Consider the following 22,884-nt stretch of genomic DNA (forward strand, 5'->3'; position numbering starts at 1 on the left):
AGTCCCTTGGACTGCAAGGAGATCCAACCAGTCCATCCTAAAGGAGACCAGTCCTGGGTGTTCACTGGAAGGACTGATGTTGAAGCTGAAACTCCAATACTTTGGCCACCTCATGTGAAGAGTTGACTCATTGGAAAAGACCCTAATGCTGGGAAGGATTGGGAGCAGGAAGAGAAGGGGACGACAGAGGATGAGATGGTTGGATGGCATCACCGACTCAATGGACATGGGTTTGGGTAGATTCCGGGAGTTGGTGATGGACAGGGAGACCTGGCGTGCTGCGATTCATGGGGTCGTAAAGAGTCGGACACGACTGAGCGACTGAACTGAATTGATGATCAAAAAAAAAAAACCACCAACCTAAAAAGGAAGCATGGGGTAAAGGGGTTCCAACGTCACACCATCATGGGACACCTTCAGTTTGCCTTGCACAGGTCAAATGTGCAAGTCACTGGCAATTCTTTACCTGAAATCCAGCCTAAAGCTACATTACACCCACCATGATTCTGAGTATCCAAAAGTATAGATGTTTCCCTCTACCTACCAAGTGGGTCAACAAGTTGTGCTCTCTTTCGTAAGTTTACCTCTTTTTTGCCCTGCTGCTTGCCTGCCACAGAAACTCAAGCCTTCCCCTCTTCAGGCAGTCTAGGGGTCCTTCATTTTTTTTTTCTGGCCATGCCACACACCTTGTGTGATCTTAGTTCCCTGACCAAGGATTGAACCCAGTCCTCTGCAGTGACGTGCAGGGTCCTAACCACTGGACCACTAGGGAATTCCCTAGTGGCTTCCCTGGTGGCTCAGACGGTAAAAGCATCTGCCTACAATGCGGGAGACCCGGGTTTGATCCCTAGGTTGGGAAGATCCCTGGAGCAGGAAATGGCAACACACTCCAGTACTCTTGCCTGGAAAATCCCATGGACGGAGGAGGCTGATAGGCTACAGTCCATGGGGTCGCAAAGAGTTGGACTAAGTGACTTCACTTCACTTCACTTCTTCTTTAGTTGGAGTTTCTCAAGTCCTCACCAGTGCTTGGCTAATGCAGCCTTATATCCTCATCTTTTCACTGTCAATCTCCTGCCTCTTTCACTCAGTGGTAGATCCCTGCTGGTACCAGCAGCATTCAGGTCCCTAACATATGCTGAACTGGCTCATCTTGAACCTTCATCTCCACTGCCCTGCTGACCACTGTTCTTGTTCAGAGCCACTATCTCCCCAGTGGACCACAGCAGTAACCAACCTGTCTCTAATCCAGCCCAACCTCAACATCCACACTGGGGACTCACTTCTGAAAACCCAGAGCTGATCCCATCACAGTTGTGTTTTGAGATCTCCAAGGTTTCCTGTTCTTCCATAACATCAAACTTCTCCATGTGGCCTTCTGACTCCAACCCAACCTTCCAGAACATACAGAAAAAGAGCCCAGCCTTCTCCCCGACCCCTTTCCTCTGTTCACTTCTTTTTCTTCCACACAATTGTGACCTCCTTGCCACTACTCCTTCACCAATCAAACCACTAACCCTTCTTGAAGGTCTAGCTCAAATGCAGTTCTCCCCTAAGGTCTGCCCTCCCCAGCCTAGGACCCAAGTTCATTGGCTTACTTCTGCACAGTGCCCAGAGCCACCAGCGCTGGGCTCAAGAAGGCTCTGACAAACCCTAGATTTCTGAAAATGGCCCCTCAGAGCATGTTCCTGGAGTTCCATGTGGGATTACTGATCACTTTATATCGTCCCAGCATTCTGCCCACCACCAAACACCTGGGCTTGGTCTTTGCCGGAGAAGGACCCAACTGAGACCACCATTATTAGTCTGATACAACACAAACACAGATGGGTATGGTATAGCCAAACGTTCAACCAGGGTTCAAATCCTAATTCTGCACACATGACAGCTGTGTGACCTTGGGAACATTCCTTCATCTGTGACTCAGTTTGCTAAGCCACTGGAAAGGACTCTCAGAAGCATTCACAATAGTGCATGTAGAGCAGAAACTCAGAAGGCCCTTGACTGTGCTGGTGTAGATCCATCACATCAGTGATCCAGAGCTCAGGAAAGGCTGGAATGACTGTGAGGTTAAAGGACTGAACATGCTCTCATCTGCCTCAACAAGGATGAACACAGATCTATCTACTTCGGGGGTTAATATACCAGCCCTGCCCAAAAGAAACTGCGATGCCCCCAGTTCAAGTGAGAAATAAGGTTGTTTAAGGTTGTTAACCAAAAAACGCCATGCTTCTCCTTTTGTAAACAACAACTCCAGTCTAAGCGGCCTGAGGGTCTCTCCAAATTCCACCATATTCAATGTTCAAGAGACACTAGCAAATTTACAGAAGAGGTGATTTAAAGCCTTGGTCATGTTAAATATTCTGGCCCACACATTCCTGAATAGAGCCTCCTCCCTCATCACAGTTTGGAATTCCCTTTGCTCAAACTTTTCAGCCAGTCTTCTCAGCTGGCTCCTTCACCCTCATCTTTCCTCTAAGGGTTTAACTCCGAGCCAGAGGTCCTTTTCCCATCCTCTCCCTGCACTACCTATGTGGCCACCAACAAGACCTTTCTAAACATAGGTCTGGACCATGCCACTCGACCGAGGAAAACCCTTCCCAGACTCTGGCACCTTGAGTATGAAGTCTGAACTCCTCAGCACAAGAGAAAGGCCAGGGGCCCCCACCTCTCAAGCTGGAGGACTCACAGGTGCTATTTTAGGCACTCATGTACATGTGGTTCCCTGGGTCGGGACCTTGCTGTCCCCCAGCTAATTTCTGCTGGCCCTGTAAGCCTTGGCTCAGGAATTCCCTCTCTCCTCAGGCTCCCAAGAGCCAGTGGGCAGACACTGAGTGGGCAGACACTATCAATCACAGGTTCCCCATTCCCCACTGTCCACCATACTGACTTCCGTAAGGGCAGAACCAGGCTGTTTTTTAGGGCTGGCCAAAAAGATTGTTAGGGCTTTTCTGGAAAAGTGTATGAGCAAATCTCAATGAACTTTTTGGCCAACCCAATACACGGGTCCCCTGGACCTACCACAGAATCTGCTGAGTAGTGAACCCAAGTATTTGTTAAATAAATGAATGTATTTTGCCAAATCAATTTTTCAGAACAGTGAAGACTGGCTCTCTGCTTCTTGCAACAGAAAGCAACACAAGCTTTCATGTTCCAACCAGATGTTTGTTGCTCAAACTGCATTGCTTACACCTCCTTTCATACAGTATCCTGCAGGCCTTCAACAGGCTCATCGAACCCCCTCCCCAAATCTCACTGCTCCAAGAAATGGCTCCTCAATCTCCTTTAAGCATGCAGGCGAGGAGCTCTGATTACTTGGCCAGCAAAGTTCAATTCAACTTCTCCATATTCAAACTATGCCTCCCATGTTGAATTATTTTTTTTAAAAAAAAAGGACATTTCAAAATTACCTCTCTCAACAGCTAAGCAAAGAACAACCTGATAAAGTTACAACAACCCATCTACACCAAACTCCCAAATACCTAGTAGCACATTCAACTCTTTATCTGAACTGATGTCCTGTAAACACCACCTCCCTGCACAGAAGTCGGGCTTCCAAGCCAGGAATCTTGTCTACTCGCTTATTTAGGGAAACAGCAGACCGGGCTCTTAAGTTAGAACTCTAGGCTATAACCGTGCTGTCCCAGGCTGTAGCTCTCACCAAGGCCAAACTTCACGGTCACCATTAAAACTCATTCTGAAGTTCACAAGTCGAAGAGCTTCTCAAGTCATAAAGATTAAAATACGGATTTTAAATCAGTAGCTGAGTTGGTATGAAATTAACTTGAAATTTACGGCAGAAGACTTCTAAACCCAGAGAGCCATTTCTCCGGGGACATTTTTCCAAATATTCCCGCATGTGAAGATAGTTTTCCAAACGCTAAGTGAAAAGGTGAAAAGGTAGCAGCAGGCTTCCAAAGAAGCCCAAGTGTGTCTGTGTGTGAAGGGGTGACCCCAAGTCTCTGAGCTCAGGCTCCGGCGGCTGCGGCGCCCCTCCCCGCCTCCTGAGGGGGCTCAATGCCCCATCCTCGGGATCTGGCCAAGCTGGAGGTGCGACCCTCGGTGGAAGCCCGGGAGGCAGTCCGCAGGCCGGCCGCACACGCCCGCGGCCGACGCGCAGGCCCCGCGTTCCCGGGAGCGCGGGCCGGGTTGAGGCCTGGCCCATCGCCGCGGCGCGCAGCCCGGGCCCAGACTCTGGACGCCCCCAGCCCGCGCCTGAGGGGCCGAGAGCAAGGGGCGGCTCTACCCGGGCCCCGCCGCTGCCTCACCCGCAAGGACGTCCGCGACCGTGTCCCCGCCCCGGGCCAAACAGCGAGCAGCAGCAGGTGTTCCTCGGGAGGCTCCGCCGGCGACGGAGCTGGGGGGCCTGGGCTGGCAGGCTCGGCGGCAGTGCACGGGCGGCGCACTCACCGAGCGCCGCCGGGCGGGCCGCGGCAGGTGCTCGCTCTTTCCGGCCGCGACACGCTGCCGCCGCCGCTGCTCCCCGGGGACTCGGCGCGAAGCTCCTGCCGCCGCCGCCGCCGCCGCCGCCGCCGCCGAGCCCCAGGAGCGCGAGCGCCGCACCGCAGCCTCCGCGCTAGCACGTACCGGGCGGTGAGAGGGCGCGGAGCGCGAGGGCGGGGCGCGCGACTGAAGCCTGGCAACCCCCTGACACGCGAGTGCCGCAGCCAATCCCGCGGCCAGCTCCGCGCAGCGCCGACCGGCAGTCCCCGCGACGCCCGCTTCTGCCTGCGTCGGCCGCCCCGCAGCGCGCCGCACCCGCGCACAGGCCCCGCCCCCGTCCGCGCCGCTCTGCTCATTGGCCCGCCACGCCCCCGCTCGAATGGACACGCCCCCATCCTGGAAATCCCGCCCGCGGCCAGCGCGGTCGGTCCCCGGGACACGCCTCGGCCCGTCCGGGTCGCCCGGAGAGCTCAGGACTGGGGGTGGGGGAAGGGCTCCCCACCCAACCTCAGGCATTTGGGCGTCTGAGAGACATCCAGCCTACCCGGGTGGTCAGGCTGGATAACCTGGCCCGGCCGCAACTGGCCACCCATAGACTGCCTTCCGCCTTCCTGATTTCCCTCAAACTCAGATCAGGTTATTTGTAAGCCAAGAAAACAATCAGGAAGCGTCCTCCAGATTGGAACGATGATGGCCCCGTTGCCCGACTCTTATATTGATGGGGAAACTGAGGCGAGAGCCGGAAGAACAGGAAGCCGGCCCCTCTCCGGGGGGCCTATCCCCCAGCAGGCGGGCGCGTCCGGGAAGTGCCTCAGGCCTGACCCTCCTCCATTCCCCTCCTCCTGCCCTGAACACCCACCCGGAATCCGATGCCTCCTCAGGCGCCAGAAATAGCTCTGACCCGCTGGCACTGGTCACTCACTCGAGGCCCCACATTCTTTCAGGGAGTTGGGTGAATAAAGGGCTGGGAGTTACTGCTGAGGTCTGTCTCTCTTTAAGGAGAGGGTCCTAAAGACTCTCTCACTCTCCCCAGGGCTTACCTAGACCCACTATCTCAAAGGCCCCAGACTCCACAGATAAGGGATGACTCTGGGGATGCGACCTGAGGTGGGCTCTGTTCCCCAAACCCTGTTCAGGATGGTTCCATCCCTTTCTGGGCCCGGGGCCAGCCTGGAATTCCAGGCCCGCACTCTTGTCAGCAAGTACGTTCTGAACACAGAACTGGCTGCTGCCTGCCATGGATTCCTCCCAGAGAATCCCAACAGCTCTTGGTCTCCCCTGCTTTCTCCTCCTCGATAGGGAGGACTGGAAGAAGCAAATTTCAGAGAGCAAAAAGAACGCCTTGTCTCCAACACACATACCTGTTTTTGATTCTTTACACTTAAATGCAGAGGCTCCAAACTTCATTCACTGGAAATGAACTGGAAAAAGAACTAAAAATCGGGAAAAAGTCCCAAATTCTCTAATCATCCCTTGGATGTTAAGCCTAAAAATTGGACGGCCTCTCAAATCCAGTTTTAAAACTCTGCTGCTCCATAAAGGCTAAAAATGCAGGAATTTATTCAGGTTTCTAAACAAAATACATTCTTTCATTCACTCCTTCAGCTTAGAGTTTCCCTCCCACCCACAAAGGCACACCAGACACTGCTTTGCAGCCTGAGATTCTGCTGGGTATTTTAGTGTCTGACCATATAATTACATATATATATGTATGTGTGTGTTTTCCCAAAACAAAAGACAGCAGTGAGTATAGGCCTCATCTCTCATAGCATCTACACAGAAGCTGCTGTGTGAGAGTGTGTGTGTGTGTGTGTGTGTGTGTGTGTGTGAGTCGCTCAGTCATGTCCTACTCTTTGTGACCCCATGGACTGTAGCCTGCCAGGCTCCTCTGTCCATGGGATTTCCCAAGCAAGAATACTGGAGTGGGTTGCCATGCCCTTCTCCAGGGAATCTTCCTGACCCAGGGATCGAACCCGGGTCTCCTGTGTTATAGGCAGATCCTTTACAATCTGAGCCACCAGAGGAGCCCAAAGACTACTAGTTGCTCTTTGGTCCTCACTGACCAGCAATGGACACTAGAATAACTCTCCTTCTTCATTTTTGGCACTGGTCTTGCTAGATGAGGCACCAGGCTTCAATCTGGCAGCTGGCGTCCCACCCCCCCATGCCCAAGCTCCCCCAGAGTTCCAACCAAGAGAAGGTCGCTACCTTAACTAGCTGATGCCAAAAGGTGGGATAGGCCCTTCCTAGTCCTAGGAGGAAAGGAGCAACAGCCAGAGTTTGCCTGAAACCCTTACAGCCAAATTCTTCCAGTCTTTGTTTCTCCAGGTTTGTATCAGCCCCAGGTTTGGGGCTCACTGGCTGATGCTGTGGTCCCAGGCTGGCTCTGATGCTCTTCCCTTCCCCCAGTCCTCCAGCCTTGGCAGATCCTCCCACAAGGCCAGAACAGCTGCGAGCCCTGGGCCTCATTGTTGGCTTTCTTCTTTTTTGCCTGGAGGTGGGGTTCCCCCAACCCCCTATTCCTTCAGGCCCCAAAGGTAGGAGACCTGGACAGCCAGCCTATTGGGGCCTAGCAAGCCCAGACTGGAGGCCAACCAGCCCACATGGAGCCCACTTCAGAGTAAAGAGGGAGGCCGACAGTCTTCATGGGCCCCTAGGTTGGGCAGGGGCTGTAAAGTCAAGGCCCTGATACTTCCTGTGGTCCTGAGAGTTGAAGCCTTTCCCCTCCCGGGGCTCTCAACAGCTCACCCTAGGGCTCAGCACAGGGTCCCCAGTGACTCACCCTTGGGAGATTATACTGGAACCCCAGCAGTGTCTAGGCCATCGTAGGTCAGGCCTGGTGTTCACAGCCAGTTGGAGAGCACAGTCAAGAGTGAGGCCCAGGGCACACCCAGGAACAGATGCCCAAAGGACCCACGTGGTATGCGCCCAGAGAGAACTGATCAAGAGGCGGAGAATGAAGCTCTTCAGGCGTGACAGTCGGCCTTCAACTCGCCTGGCTGTATAGCCTCCTGTGCATCCTCCACCCTCCACTTAGACCCCCAGTCAGAGGCTTCGGGAAGATTGTCAGATTAAGTAAGGTTTGTCTTCCACACTAGAGTATGAGCCCTTGAGGCCAGTTATGTGCGCCTGCCTGATCCCAAGTCCCAATGATCACCTAACATCACGCATGTAATAGAGGCTCAACTTCTGTTTGGGAAGGTAGGAATCAGGGAGTGCTGCCTCCCTCTTGGTTGGCAGTTATTCCCCAAAAGTCTAAGCCTTGTACAAGGCCCACGGCAAATGACCCAGTGCTTACTTGGGGCTGATATGATTGAACCAAGGGCTTTGGTTCTAGCTCAAGTGAAATCCAGCAGACACCTACCTGGACCACAATTTCTTCTGGTCTTAGGCTTCCAGAGCTTTATTATTCTAGCATATTCCCTAGGAACCGAGGGCCAAGGGCCAGTGCCCAGCCTCAGACTTTTCCAGAGAGAGGGAGGCTGGTATTCCTGATACTCCCTCAAGGCCCCCATGGAGAAGGGAAGGGGTCAATGCTGGCTGAGAGTGGAGGCCTGATGATACAAATGCTGGGCCTGCAGGTCTGCCGGAGGCTGTGGGCTTGGCGAGCAGGAACAGCCAAATCAGAGCAAGGGAGGGGTCCCTTTTGTCTGGCTTTAACAGAAGGCAGATTGTCCAGCAGCTCTTGCAGAAAGGGCTGATAAGTTCATCTGGGAGAAAGTGCCAGTAGGCGTGTTTGCGGGTCACCACCAGCCTTCCCAGAACGCAGTTCCTCCCCTTGTAGAGTCCTCTAGCACAGCTTTTCCACCCGACCCCTTCATATGTGTCTGGCCAGGGCCTTCCTCTAGCCAGCCAGGTAGCTGGCCTTCCGAGAACAGGCAGTCCTGTGGGGACAAGAACTTCGTGGAAAGGGTGAGGGTTGGTTGAATGAATAAAAGTCATCTCTCGGGACTTCCTGGCAGTCCAATGGTTAAGACTTTGCCTTCCAATGCAGGGGGTATGGGTTCGATCCCTGGTCAGGGAGCTGAGATCCCATATGCCTCCTGGCCCAAAAAACCAAAGCATAAAAGAGAAGCAATATTGTAACAAAGTCAATAAAGACTTAAGAAAAAAAAAAGTCACCTCTCCCCTGGATGGACACATGTCTGCTGCCCTTTCCCTTAGCCACATTCCACTCCTTTCTGACTCAGGGATAAGATAGTCCCCCAAGGCCAACTCTGGGTGATTATTCTCAAAACACTGGGCTTGTGGCCTTGAGCACTGGACTAAACACCAGATTAGGTCTCATCTGGCCGAGGAGCCAGTGGAGGCAAGCAAAGCTGAGGGACCTATTTGTTAATTCTTTTCAGTCACTGACCCGCTGGTCCCTAAACCCAGAGTCTAAGGGGAAGTTGCTCACATTTTTTTTAAATTTTTTGCCACACAGTGGCTTCTGGGCTCTCAGTTCCCCCACCAGGGGTCGAACCTGTGCCACCTGCAGTAGAAGCTCGGAGTCCAAACCACTAAACCGCCAGGGGATTTCCACCACCACACTCTTCTTGTTCAGCCAGATTGAGAGTCTCTTCCCCACGTTTAGTCATATGTCCATGTCTGGCTCCGAGTTCAGCCAGAGTTTCTCCAGGACAAAAAGACCTCTTATTCTCAGAGGGGGCCTGTGATCTGGGCTTGTGCCTCTCATCAGCCTGGGCTCGTCTCAGTGGCCTCTTAGTCAAGAGACATTAATAGGCTACCCCCCAACCATGGGTTCTGACTCTGCACTCATGGCTGATGTGAGTGTCCTTAGAACACTGGAAAGCATTGAACCTCTAGTGGACAGATAGCCTTTGCTCTAAGCTGTGTTGACACATACAGGCAGAGCTGCTGGGAACTCCACCTGTGGTCTGGGAAATCCCCAGCATTGCAGGGAAGAATAAGAGGGATTCATCCAAACATCTTGAGGGGCACTCATAAACAGTGGGACTTCCCTGGTGGTACAGTGGATAGGATTCGGCCTGTCAATTCTGGAGACGCAGGTTCGATCCCTGCTTCAGGAAGATTCCACATGCCACGGAGCGACAAAGCCTGTGGGCCGCAACTACCAAGTCCAGGCTCTAGAGTCCACGAGCCACAACTACTGAAGCCCTTGTGCTCCACAACAAGAGAAGCTGCAAGAGAAGCTTCTCAACAATGAGAAGCCTGCACATGTAGCCAAAGAGTAGCCCCTGCTCACCTCAACTAGAGAAAAGCCCGCTGACAGCAACAAAGACCCAGCACAATTAAAAACTAAATAAGGGTAAAGAGCGATGGGACTTTCCTGATGGTTCAGTGGCTAAGATTCCATGTTCCCAAAGCAAAGGGACCTGGGTTCGATCCCTGGTCAGGGAACTAGATCCCACATGGGGCAACTGAAGATCCTGCATGCCACAACTGAAACCTGGCACAGTCAAATAAAATCAGTAAATATTTTTTAAAAAGAGAGAGAGAATGTTAGTGGATCGGCCAAATCTCCAGGTGTGTCCATATGAGGAGTAAGCCCCCACTGGGACCCCGAGCTGAGTTCGCTGTGTGACCTGAAAGAAGCTCCCTGCCTTGTCTGAGCCTGTCCCTCATTACCAGGCGCCCTCCGATATGGGCTTCAGACCTGCCTGCTCACTGAGAGTGAGAAAAGAGCACGTTCGGTGACTGAGTCAGAACCAGCGTGAAACATCCATCAGTGTATTGTTGATCCGCAGATATCTGCTGAGTCTTTTGTATGCTGGAAACCCAGCAAAGGATAGAAGGAACAAGCTGCTCTTGTGGGGCGCAGATTGTAGTGTAACAAGCTCTACAGTAAACAAAAATGTAGTCACCGGGGGATGAGGGACCCGGGAAGGGCCAGGATCTGCTGTGTGGTACAGCTCATCAAGGACGCCCTTTCTTCGAAGGCAGAGGCCGCAGGAGGTGAAGGAGGGAGTCCTGGGGGTTCTAAGGAATGGCCACCTAGGTGAAGGCAGAGGAGGAAGTGGCCAGACTGGTCTGAGGAAGCCAGGAGGTCATCATGGCCTGACCAGTGAATGGAACACAAAACAAGGGAGAAAGAGTGACCGGGGGTCGGGGGAGGGGGGAGGTAGCAGGCGCTGGAGCTGGATTGAACCAGGCTAGGCTTTGAATATAGGATCCCAGAAGCCAGGGGCAGGGAAGCTGGAGGTGGGAGTGAGGAGGAAGGGAGTGGGGACCGTGCCCTCAGGCCTCCTGGAAGGAATGCAGTGGGGCCAGGAATGAGGGGGCAGCAGCTTGGCCCCAGCCCTGGAGCACCTCCTTCCCCTAGTGGGGAAGGAGGTGGGTGAGCCCGTAGGGATGGGGCAGAGATAGGGGCCCCTCGGGGGGAGGGGCACCAGGAGCCAGGGAAGTCAAGTCAGAACAAGTGTTTAGAAAACAAATTTCTTCCTTTCCTTGCCTCCACCTTCCACCGGAATGCAGTGAGGCCAGAGAGGCAGCAGCATCCTCTTCTTCCAGCCCCAGAGGAGGAAGGATGCAGGGGTGCATGCCTGAGGGGAGAGGAATGGCCTGGGCAGCTCCTGTTTTACCCTGCAGGCTTTAGGAGACATCCTGCAGAGCCCACCAAAGGGCCTAGAACCTTCTCTCTGAGGAAGGGAAGCCCGTGGACTGGGTCCAGGTGAAGGCGGGGCGAGAGTAGAGGAGTAGGGGAGGCTGTCCCGCCCCAAGACGGGGGGGGGGGGAGCCCCCCACACACACACACACCCGCCCACCCAACTCCCCTGGGACTGCTGCCAGACACAGCTTGCAGGAGGCCCTCAGGACACACGGGGTGTCACCTGGCAAATGCATGAGGCTTCAGCCAGCTGTCCCATCCATCTCTCTTCCCCTCGCTGATCAGGGCCCGTAACCTTCAAAGGTCCCACCCTGCAGTTGCCACTTGGCCAGAATGGACGGAGGTCCTGGCTGGGGTCACCCGGGAATGGGCAGGAGAGGATCTGTATTCATCGGGTGGGTTCAGTCGACTGAACCTGACAGGGGACCCCAGGGACCAGGTAGGCCTGGAAGGGGATGGACTGGGGACTGGACACAGGATGAGCCCTTGAGATAAGAGAGTCCCCAGCTTAAAGCCAGGGCACTGGACCTCTGGCTGTGGGCACGGCTGGCTGTAAGCATGGCGGTGACTCTTTGCAGAGGCCCTGACAGGACCTAAGAGCCCTACAGAGACCCATTCGTGATCCCTGGAGAAGTTTTACAGAAAAGGTAAAAAGAAACATTTCCTCCCCATCCCAACTCTCCGCCCCTAAGCGTCTGAGGGAATGTGGCAGCTGGAAAAACACAACCTCAGGGACCTCAGGTGGAGAGATGGCTGCTCCCAAAGGGGAGAGTCTGGGCCTCACAGCAGTGCCAAGCAGCTGCTCCTCTCAGGCTGCGGGGACCCAGGACGGAACACTGGCCTCAACTGACCCCCTATCTGCCCGGTGCCTGAAACTTCCTTGTACCCACCCTGCTACCAGGACCCTCAGCAATTGGTTCAATGGCGGCGGTGGTGCTGAGGCCCCGGGATTGAGGTGGGCAGACAAGTGGGAACGCACAGGCCTCTTTCCTGCACCTACAACCACTGGGACTAGCCTCACTCCCCATTAGTCCCCTCAATTTCCAATTCACAGGAGGCAGTTCCTGGCCTGGGGGTGAATACCAGGCCTACTTGCTCAATCTCCTTAGAGCTGAGGCCCCAAGGGCTGGGTGCACCCAGGCTGGGGGCCCTGGCACCTGCCTCTGACTGACTGGGACCTTGGGCAAACCCCTTGCTCTCCATGACCCAATCGGCCAGAGCTTTCTGAAAGGCACCGGTTGTGGTGGTTTGCTTTCCTTTCTAGAAGAAGGGCCAAGGCACAGGTACAGATAAGGAGCTGAGGAGTCAGGGAGAAGGGGGGAAATAAACAGGGAGTAGGGAGGGGGAGGGCTCTAGAGGGTTCCTGAGGGAGCCAGTGCAGCCCAAAAGAATGGCTTGGTGGGGGAACCACTGGAACATGAAGGAGATCCCTTGGCCAAGATCCCCTACCCCCAAACTCACCCCAGCCTTTCCTTTTCAGAGGAATTCCAGTTGCCTCTGAAAGCCTGGAGCCAGGCTGGCCCTGTGGGCAGCAGATGCTGCGCCTCCCAGCAGGCCCTCCCACCCCTCACTGGCTCTCAACCTCCGTTCCCACAGCCCAGCAGCCAGGGGGCTTCTTCACCTGCTGCCGCCCGGGGTTCCCTCCCCCTTCCGGGCCAGCAGCTGTTCCCTGACAGCTGGATCAGAGCAGGACACTGCCTCCCTCTGAACCGCCACGACTTCCTCCTCCCCTGCCCGGTGGCCCTGCTGGCCCACCCACAGCCCTGTGGTTCAGATGTCCTTGACCTCAAATTCTGGGGACCCATCACAGCTGTGGGCTGCCTGCTGCTGCTCCCAGGCTCCTCCAGGGCCAAGGTCCCCTTGCCTCTTTGTCAGCCCGACGGTGAGGTGCCAGCCCTCACCCTTCACATCCCCTTAGTCTTCTTGGGCCTCAGTCTCCTGAGCACCTTCTCCCATAAAACCACTGGGGGGACTTCCCTGGTGGTCCAGTGGCTAAGACTTTGCTCTCCCAATGCAGTGGGCCTGGGTTCGATCCTTGGTTGGAGAACTGAATGCCACATGCCACAGCTAAGAGTTCACATGGCGCAAATAAAATCAACGTGCTGCAACTAAGACCTGGAGCAGCCAAATTTAAAAAAATTAAAATAGACAAATAATTTTTAAAATCCTCTGTGGCCTGCCAGGAGGGGACATTGTGGGGCCAGGGCCACTGCTCAATCCTCTGTCCCTGACCTCCCACTGCTGCTGGGAGCAGGGCAGGGCGGCAAGGATCTCTCGTTCACCCTGGCCTGCCCAGCTCGGCCCCCAGCGTCCACTTCTCTCAACAGCCACCCTCCCATCTTTAATCTAGCTTTTCTTTGCACAGGACCCCAGAAACATGGAACCTCTTTAAGTTCCCACAAACACCACCAAGCATCTGCCAGCTCCCCTTAAGCCTTTCAAGCCTTCCCATGTGTGACATTTCTGCCTGCAGCGTTCTTTGGCCACTTGGCCGACCTTGTTCCTGCTTATCCCCGTCTCAGTTTCTGGCTTGAGCAGGGTTTCCCTGCTCTGGAACCTTGTCTACCCCACCATATTATTAGGTCTCCTTTAGAGTTCATCCCTGGGACAGACAGAGGGCCTGTGTCCGGCTATGCGCTTCATTCTGGGACCCTCTAGGACTGGAGACAGGGCCTGGCACTTAGAAGGTACCCAGTAAAATTGGAATGAGTGAATGAACACTTTATTGAAAGTGAGGCCTCTTAGAGCCTTAAAACTGTGCTGGAGACCCGGAGCCTTCTAGAGAGACCTCCCAGGGAGTCCAGTTGGCATTTTGGAGCCCAAATCTTACAAACCAACATATCTTCAGAGACTTCTAGCCTCCTACACAGTAAATTTGCACTCCATTTTACACCACCCTGGGCTATAGGGACCTGCCCCAGAATGGTCAAGATGCCCCAGTCTTGGGACTTCCCTGGTGGTCCAGTAGCTAAGATTCTGCATTCCCAATGCAGGGGGCTTGGGTTCAATGCCTGGTCAGGGAACTAGATCTCACATGTTGCAACTAAAGATCTTGTATGCCACAATTAAGACCTGGCACAGCCAAAAACAAAAAGATTCGCCAGTCTCTCTGCTTCGCCTCAACTCACTGGAGAATGCCACCTGCCTGGGCCCCTCTTCCTCTACCTACCCAAGTCCTGCCTACTCCACAGAAGAGCAGCATCCACAAGCCTTCTCAGCACCTGACTCCCTATGTTTCCTGGAGACCTCAGGCTTCTGGAGGACGAACATATCCCTTGATAATAACAGCTGCCATCGCTGACCTCTGTCCTGCACCCTGGACACGGAAAATCTCACTTGGCTTCCCAACAGCACTCTGCAGCAGCTGTTATTATTGGCCCCATGTTACAGATGAGGAAACTGAGGCCCAAGGGTAAAGTCACCAGAGGTCACACAGCCAGTAAATAGCCAAGCTGCAGATCTGTGTTGCAAAATCTCACTTGGCCTCCCAACAATGCTCTGCAGCAGCTGTTATTATTGGCCCCATGTTACAGATGAGGAAACTGAGGCCCAAAGGTAAAGTTACCAGAGGTCACACAGCCAGTAAATAGCCAAGCTGCGGATCTGTGTTTATTGTCATAGCCTTCACTGTGCCTAGTCCAGAATAAGGAACTCCACTGGCGCTTGCTAAACGAGTTGTTATTGTTGTGCAGTCTCTCAGTCGTTTCCAACTCTTTGCGACCCCATGGACTGCAGCACGCCAGGCTCCCCTTATGAGTGAACAGATGGATACAGCTGGGTCAAAACTTCAACTCCCAAGACCTATCCACCTCTGGAGCCCCAGACACAGAGGCCTCGAACCATGAGAGGGCTTTCCAGACTTGGAAGAACAGGGCCAGGTCTTTGTCTCCTTCTCCCTTTGTTTGCACGGCATCGCCTTGGTGGGGTCTTGACCCTGTTGAGTTGTGGGAGTGATCAGGGACCAGGGAGGGCAGGGAGAAATCAGTGAGGAAAAGGCAGAGGACTCTCGGTTCAGCCAGCCCCTTTTAAAGGGCGAAAAGAGGGACTTCCCTGGCAGTCCAGTGATTAAGGCTTTGCCTTCCAATGCACTGATGCAGGTTCGATCCCTGGTCGGGGAATTAAGATCCTACATGCTTCTTGCACGGCCAAAAAAAAGAAAATCCCCACGTCCTTTACTGTGTTCCCAGACATGCAAGAAGGTCAAAGGCAAAGAACTACAAGTCACAGCCATGACAACAGAAAAGTGCGTGTTCCAACTCCCCTGGGAAAGCTGCAAACAAGGAGGGGGACATTCAGGCAGCCTGGCCCTGGGCCAGAAGCGCACCTGGAGGAGAGGTCTCCGAAGCTGGGTCTTTCCTGCTGGATCGGGGGATTCCCAGGAGGGCTTCTGCGGCAGCAGAGCCAGTCCAGGCCTGGCCATGTTGACAAGAATGGCATAGAGGTGACCACCTGAGCAGGCCCTGACTAGGCATCCTAGACTCTGCTGAAACTTGCCTGACTCCAAACAGAAAGGTCTGGAACGGGATAGAGGGTGGGGGCTGGGACGGAGGAGCTCAGAGAAGGAGGTAGGGGAACTGACCAGACAAACCATGTGGGCAGCCTCCTGCTGGTCCCGCATTGTCCAGCACTAGAGTCATCTCGTTCCAGATTCCTTTCATAATGGGATAAAATGTACCAACAGTGAGGCCAGAGTGGGGCCTGGCAGGGCCCAGTGACTTCAGTGTCAGGAGAGCAGGTCCCAGGAAAGCCAGGGAAACACGGGCAAGCATTCCCTGGCTCCCTGTCCCTAGCAGCTGCAGGAAGCTGCTCCAAGCGCCCAGCTGTACCCAGCAGCCCCCAAGGACCAGAGAAAGTCTTATTTCCTGCTACCCCTCCTACCATTGGACACAGGCTCCTGGATGAGAGCAGCTGTGTCCTCCACAGGCCCCAAGGGAGCTGGGGCTGCTGGCCAACCTTTAGGAAGACAGCGTAGAACCTGTGTGCACACCAACTCTGGGAACCAGGAACCATGGATTTCATTCCTTGCGGCGGAGTCCCCCGCCTGCCTTAGCTCCATAATTGGAAAAAGCAATCGACACTTTTCCCCAAATACTCTCTAAACGCACAATCTTGCCTCTCATTTAAAAAGATCCAGACTTCCCTGGTGGTCCAGCAAATGAGAACTTGCCTGCCAGTGCAGGGGACACAGGTTGGACCCCGTCCAGGAAGACCCCCAGGTGCCGCAGGACAACTGAGCCCCTGTCCTAGAGCCCATGCTTCGCAATAGGAGAAGCCACTGCAGTGAGAAGCCTGTGCATCGCAACCAAGAGTCTCCCTGCAACTAGACAGAGCCCTGGCAGCGGCTACCAAGACCCAGTACGGACAAAAATAAGTAAATAAAATAATTTTAGAAAATACAGAAGGCCCTGAACATCCTGCAGTGCTCGCAGGCCCTCCAGGCTAGAAAGCTGTGTAGTGTGCTTAACGTCAGAGAAATGCTAGGCTGGTTCCGCCCCAAGTGGCTGAGCCATGGGCCAGCTCCTGGCCATCTTGACTTGGATTGCCCTCTAGAGCCTGAGAGGCTGGGCCAGGGAGACTCAAGGGGCCGGTCTGCCACGCCACCTCTTTGGAGCGGCTTCAAATTATCTTATTGGAGATACAGTAAAGCAGCCATCCCCAAAGTTTTGGGCACCAGGGACTGATTTCATGGAAGACAATTTTTCCATGGGCTTGGGGTGGGGGGATGGTTTGGGGATGATTCAAGCACATTACATTTATTGTGCACTTTCTTTTGGGTTCTTTGCACTTTGTTTCTTATCGAATGTTGCCACTGGTCCGACAGAAGGCACCAGTCCTCAGCCCAGAGGCGGGGGCACCTGGTGTAAAAGAAAGGGCTGCTTCAAACTCAGCCGAGAAGCTCATGCTGCACTCACCAGGGCTGGACTATTACACTTACATCCCAGTAGGATCTGCTGCCCGCCCGCCTTCCAGATGGGTCTGGCCACCAACCTGTGGGCCTCTGGGAATTCTGGAAGCTCTAAATGCTCATTTACACACACACACCCCCATCAACACACCTCGTGGGTTTTTGTTTTATTGCTTTCATTTATGAGCTCTATCAGTCATTCACTACCTTCACTGAGCATCTATTATGTACCATGCCTTGAGCTAAATGTAGCTCAGTTTAAATCATGTCCATATTTCTGGATGTTTCCTGAGCCTCAGGCCCTCCCAATCTTCACTGCCCACTCAGCACAGCCCTCCCAGTTGGTTCATCTTGAAACTGAATCCCTCATCTACTCATTCAGGGCTTTGGGTGTGGCTACCTTTAAGCAGAGCCTGGCCTTTTTAGTCACTTTCTTGCCACCAACTTTCTTTCCTGCTGCCAATCAAAATGCTGACCCTAGGGTAGGAAGTGGGGAAAGAACTATTGTCTGCCCTAGGATCCAGGTGGCCTTTTTTCTTTTGCCACGGGGTTGGCGGCATCTCACTTCCCCCTTCAGGGATTGAACTGAACCCAGGTCACAGCAGTGAAAACACCAAGTCCTAACTACTAGACCACCAGGGAATGCCCCTGAAGGCTTTTAACAAAGGGCCTAGCTGAATCCTAGCAAGACTGTGTTGGATGCATCACCTGCTGTTTTGTTCAGAGTGCTTATCACTTGTAGACATTATATGTGAACTGATTTATTTGTCTTATCTCCTCCACAAGAATGAATATTCTATGAGAGGAGAGACTTGTTCACAGCTGTATGCCCACGTTAAAAAAAAATGTGCTCAGTTTATATTTATTAAATTAACAAAATCGTAGAGTTGAAACCAGATTCTGTATACAACACAGTGTCCTTCTGCTAAAACTGAAACCCTGTATGACCACTCATCAGTTATATGGCCCTGGGCAAGTATTTCAACCTTGCCACTCATTTCTTTTACCTGTAATATATAATTGTGATTTCTACCTTGAAGGGGAGTGGAATGAAGAAAGAACACATGCACAAAGAGACCAGTGCCCTTATTTAGTAAATGCTAAATGCTAGTGGTTGTTATTACTGTTATTATTACTATTCTGCTTTGTTTACTCAACATTGCTAGGCAGTTTCCCCACCTGGATCAGAAACTTGATTGTTATTGGAGACTATACCATTAGACAAGGATGCCATCCATTCAGCACAATTTTAAACACACGGACTCTTTCTGGAACCCCATACGTTACAAGCAAGAGCAGTGTGTGTGTGTGTGTGTGTGTGTGTGTGTGTGTGTGTGTGTGTGTGTGTGTGTGTGTGTGACTGGGCAGGGTGTTCCCTGGCAGTTCGGTGGTTGGAATTCTTGGCTTTTACTGCCGAGGACACAGGTTCGATCCCTGGTCAGGGAACTAAGATTCCACAACCTGCCAGGGGTGACCAAAAGAGAAAATAATGATAATAAGGATTGGGTAGAGGGCTGGCCTGTAGAAGACTTTCAGGCAGTCATTTCCCGAATTCAGGTATAGACAAGGCCAAAGGGAGCCTGGCAGAGTCTCCTTGTTTTTGATCATTGATAGAATTCTTAATATGATAGTTACTTTGGTAATACTAAGAGATAAGGTCTGAGAAAGATTTTTGGAAAATTGAGGGTCCAAGACACAGGTAAGGAATAACATTCCAGGCACCCAGAGCCCACCTCCACCCTATATCCCCCTCCACCAGCCTTGAGTCCTGGAGCCTGATTCTCATGGGTGCATTACCCTCATTTCCCACGAGAGGGTGGTGTTGTCTCTATTATGTCAGAGGGTTGCCCTCAAGGCGCTGTGTTCAGAGAGCCCGGACCCGATTCCCATCGGTGTGGTACCCTCCATTCCCCACCAGATGGTGCTGTTGTCCCTATTATGTCAGAGGGCTGCCAGCCAGGTCCGTCTAGTCAGAGCTACGGTTTTTCCAGTGGTCATGCATGGATGTGAGAGTTGGATTATAAAGAAAGCTGAGCGCCGAAAAATTGATGCTTTTGAACTGTGGTGTTGGAGAAGACTCTTCAGAGTCCCTTGGACAGCAAGGAAATCCAACCAGTCCATCCTAAAGGAGATCAGTCCTGAATATTCATTGGAAGAACTGATGCTGAATCTGAAACTCCAATACTTTGGCCACCTGATGCGAAGAACCGACTCTTTGGAAAAGACCCTGATGCTGGGAAAGATTGAGGGCAGGAGGAGAAGGGAACGACAGAGGATGAAATGGTTGGATGACATCACTAACTTGATGGACATGAGTTTAAGCAAGCTCCGGGAGTTGGTGATGGACAGAGAAACCTGGCATACTGCAGTCCACGGGGTCATAAAGAGTCGGACACAACTGACCGACTGAACTGAACTGAACTGCCAGCCAGGAGATGTGTTTGAAGAAAGCTGGGACGTGATTTTCATGAGTGCATTACCCTCTCATTCCCGTCCAGATGGTGGTGGTGTCCTTATTATGTCAGAGGGTTGCCAGCCAGGAGATGTTTTCTCAGATTCCTGGGACCTGTTCTAGGGAAGGGTGCCAACTGCAGGCCATTCCATTAATTTACAAATCCAAGAAACACTAATTAAATATACATTATGTATATTTGTTATATACATAACACGTATGCACTGGGTGCTGGAGATTTAGCCAGGAACAAGAAAGACCAAGCTCTTCTTTTTTAAAAAAAAAATCTATTTGGCTGTGCTGGGTCTTAATTGTAGCATGTGGGATCTAGTACTCTGACCAGGGATCAGAGCCGGGACCCCTGCATTGACAGTGTGGAATCTTAGCCATTGGACCACCAAGGTAGTCCCCAAACTCTGCCTTCACTTTACATTCTAGAGCTATGCTGTCAAATACGGTAACCACTAGCCATAGGCTACTACTGAGCTCTTGAAATGTGGCTAGTTTGAATTGAGAGGTGCTGTAAGTGTAAAGGGACTTCCCCCATTGGCTCTCGTGGTAAAGAATCTGCCTGCCAATGCAGGGGATGATAGAGATGCGGGTTCCATCCCTGGGTGGGGAAGATCCCCGGAGGAGGGCAACCCACTCCAGTATTCTGGCCTGGAGAATCCCATGGGCAGAGGAGCCTGGCAGGCTACAGTCCATACAGTCGCAAGGAGTTGGATACAACCAAAGTTACTTAGCACACATGCACGCATGTGAGTATAAAATATGTACCTAAAATCAAAGATTTAGTAAAAAAAAAAAAAAGTCAACTGTCTAATATTTTAATTATTGATTTTATATTGAAATGATCAGGGAAGCCCATATTCAGAGTATTTGGGGTTAAATACCTTTTTTTTTTTTTTTTACTGTTTTAACATAACTACTGAGAATTTTTAAATTACATATGGGGCTCACATTTCTGCCTTGCATTTTATTTCTGTTGGACAGTGCAGTTCCAAAGGGTGGTCAGACATATAAACGAACGTGCAATATGATGTCAGGTAAGGAGATATTAAGGCTGAGAAGTGACAGAAAGGAGAGAGTGAGCAAACAGGTGGAAGTAAACCTGTAAGCCTGGGACGATGTGGAGACTAACGTGGCAAGAGCAGGGAATAGAATAGTGTAAGAGATAGATTAGGAAGGGAGGACCAGAGATGCAGCTTAAAGAGATTATTGCTTATTGCTATTTTGGGAAGCAAAGGACCATTTGAGGAAGAAGTTTGATGTTATTGATTAAATGTAAGAATATTCATTCTCTCACAGCCATGATCTAACAATTTATAACCCCTAGAACAGCAGATCTCAAAGTTTTTAGTCTCAGGAACACATACACTCTTTTTATTTTTTGTCTTTCATATTTTTTTGTATTCTTCCTCAAAAGCTGCTTAACCCCCCCAAAAAAGTTTCTTGACCTAACATCTTTCTGTCTGTGCTATACAATGAAAATACAAACTAAATGAAAATAGAAAAACAAATAAAGTATTAAATTGTACAAATAACAAATCTGTCCCAAAATATACTTGTATTAAATAAAATATGCATTTCATTAAGGGATCTACATGCATTCTGGGAAGCTTCATAACATCTAGGCAGGACTAACATTCGTGGAAGGAGCTAAGAGAATTTGCGTGCAATCACAGTTTGAAGCGTGTTTCTGATTGCCAACCTGCAAGCTACAATGAACACATCATTAGCATCACCTGAGCAGGGAACTGACTGGGAAAGTGCTGAGAAGGCAGCTCTAGCCTCAATGTTGAGTTCATTACAACTTCTCGAGAATCTCATCAACAGCCTGTACAGTGCCGTTTCCCAAAAGTAAACATGCTAAGATGAGCAGACAACTCTTTAGAGCCCCAAACACCTTTTCTTCCTCTATTTATGTGTAACTCTCTGTCTGCAATGGGCAGGCATGGAGCGGTTTTTACTTGACTGGGGAGGAAGCAACCTTCTGGTTTCAGTTGAAGGCAAACTTCTTTTTTTTTTAATATATAATTTTTAAAATTTATTTATTTATTTTGGGCTGCGCTGGGTCTTCATTGCTGCACGGGCTTTTCCTTAGGTGCAGTATGCGGGCTTCTCATTGCAGTGGCTTCTCTTGTTGCGGAGCACGGGCTCCAGGGCGAGCAGGCTTCCATAGTTGGGGCATGTGGGCTTAGTAGTTGTGGTTCCTGGGCTCTAGAGCACAGTTCAGTAGTTTAGTTACTTCTTGGCATGTGGGATCTGCCGAGACCAGGGATTGAAAACTGTATCTTCTGCATTGGCAGGCAGATTCTTTACCAGTGAGCTACCAGGGAAGCCTGGAGATAAACTTCTTGATGCACAATCCATGGCCTTGCAGGCTTCTACTCCTATCATCTGGCCTAACGCTTAATGTAGTCTTCGACTTTATTCCGGAAGTCCTCCTTGTCCCACAAATGATGTTCTGCAGCTTCCATATTTAGTGGATCATCGAGACTCAAAAGATTAGTAAACAGTTTAATCCCCAAACAACGTCCTTCTGTGTCCTTGTGCGAGTCCAGCCAGTGCCCCAAACAGTCGAGAACATTGAGTTTTCTCTCAGTAAACTTAGGGGTATTTCACCTGTCTCTGTGATGCTGGGGGTGCCAGATCCTGGACAAGCATTTCACTTTGGGAGGCAGCATGTCATATGCATTGGAAACTTCAGTTTCTAACTGAAATTTGCCACCCTGGTAGTAACCCTTATCCGGGGTGACAGCTGAAAGGGATGGAACTTGTTCAGATTAGGAAAATGCACTTTGCATTTACAAAGTAAATTAGCTTCAGGTTCTTCCACCTCTTTAACAAGCAGCCTGTTTCACAGACACACACCCAGTGGAGTCAGAGGCTGTAAGTGACACCCAGGACTCTTTGAGACCACCACCCTGCTTCAGTTTGCCTGGCAGTGTCAACATTGTTGTTGTTTTTGTAAAGTTGAGCCCAACTCTTTGTGACCCCGTGGACTGTAGCACGCCAGGCTCTTCTGTCCTACACTCTTAAAATAACCAAGGACAACTCAAGAGAGACTTTATGTGAGTTATGTCTCTCTTGAGTAGATGTTTCTGTGTTCGAAATTAAAACAGGAAACTTTAAACTTTTCTTTTTAGCTGCACTGCCAGGCACATGGGAATCTTAGCTTCCTGTGCTCTTTAGGTCGTTCAGTCGTGTCCGACTCTTTGTGGCCCCATGGACTGTAGCCCCAAGGCTCCTCTGTCCATGGACTTTTCCAGGCAAAAATACTGGAGTGGGTTGCCATTTCCTCTTCCACGGGATCTTCCTGACCCAAGGATCAAACCTGTGTCTCCTGCGTTGGCAGGCAGATTCTTTACCACTAGCACCACCTTAGCTCCCTGAGAAGGGACCCAGCTTGTGCCCCCTGCAGGGGAAGGGTGGAGTCTCAACCACAAGATGACTAGGGAAGTCCCTATTTACTTATTTAAAATAAGCGACAATATAGCAGTAGACCTGCCC

At 51.6% G+C, this 22,884-nt stretch overlaps 1 protein-coding gene and 1 pseudogene across 10 annotated transcripts in view; both read right to left on the reverse strand.

Annotated features, from left to right (window-relative positions):
• Nucleotides 1-7,341, reverse strand: part of DAG1 (dystroglycan 1) — a 52,519-nt gene extending 45,178 nt beyond the window's left edge. For 2 of the 10 annotated variants that reach the window (XM_081525517.1, XM_081525523.1), the window contains exon 1: nucleotides 4,588-4,730. The gene's annotated coding sequence lies outside the window, so the exon portion shown is untranslated. Of the gene's footprint in view, nucleotides 1-4,268; nucleotides 4,731-5,804; nucleotides 5,865-7,225 lie in introns of those variants that run through there. The other 8 variants (XM_081525518.1, XM_081525519.1, XM_081525522.1 and 5 more) reach the window with 7 other exon arrangements.
• A 14,426-nt stretch (nucleotides 7,342-21,767) lies between these two features.
• On the reverse strand, nucleotides 21,768-22,328 carry LOC145520066 (NEDD8-conjugating enzyme UBE2F-like; annotated as a pseudogene).
• Nucleotides 22,329-22,884: the final 556 nt, after the last annotated feature.

Source organism: Giraffa tippelskirchi, chromosome 9 (assembly GCF_054371585.1).
Source record: "Giraffa tippelskirchi isolate mGirTip1 chromosome 9, T2T-mGirTip1v1.2.pri, whole genome shotgun sequence".
Taxonomy (NCBI): Eukaryota; Metazoa; Chordata; class Mammalia; order Artiodactyla; family Giraffidae; genus Giraffa; species Giraffa tippelskirchi.